Source organism: Rhinopithecus bieti, unplaced genomic scaffold (assembly GCF_001698545.2).
Source record: "Rhinopithecus bieti isolate Rb0 unplaced genomic scaffold, ASM169854v2 scaffold_26940, whole genome shotgun sequence".
Lineage (NCBI taxonomy): Eukaryota > Metazoa > Chordata > Mammalia > Primates > Cercopithecidae > Rhinopithecus > Rhinopithecus bieti.
Genome location: NW_016811905.1, coordinates 17,959 through 18,375, shown reverse-complemented (window position 1 = coordinate 18,375; position 417 = coordinate 17,959).

The following is a 417-nucleotide window of genomic DNA, read 5'->3' as shown; positions in this document are numbered from 1 at the left end:
GTGTAAATTATTTGGCTTGATGGTGTCCCCTAAGTTGCTAAGGCTCTGTTTATTTTCTGTGATCAATGTAAAATTATGTATTATATGTAAACACTTTTAACAAGTTATGGAAACAAAAGTTACAAGGCTCATTTAACTTATAACATTTAACATTTGGTCTATAACATAACATTAACATGTATCTCATAAAACCAGTGATGTAAATGCAGGAAGTTTGAATTATAAGAAATTTTAGCCCTTATGTTTAACAAACCAAAATATTGTGCTAGCATTATTTTATACAGTAAACTAATTATTAAAGATTCTAGAACATGCCCCCAATTTTTTTCTACCTTGGAAATAAAGCCTTTTCTGATTATCTCATAGCTATAGTAGCAGAGGCTTTTTACTTTTCAGAGCTCACTAAAAGAAACAGGC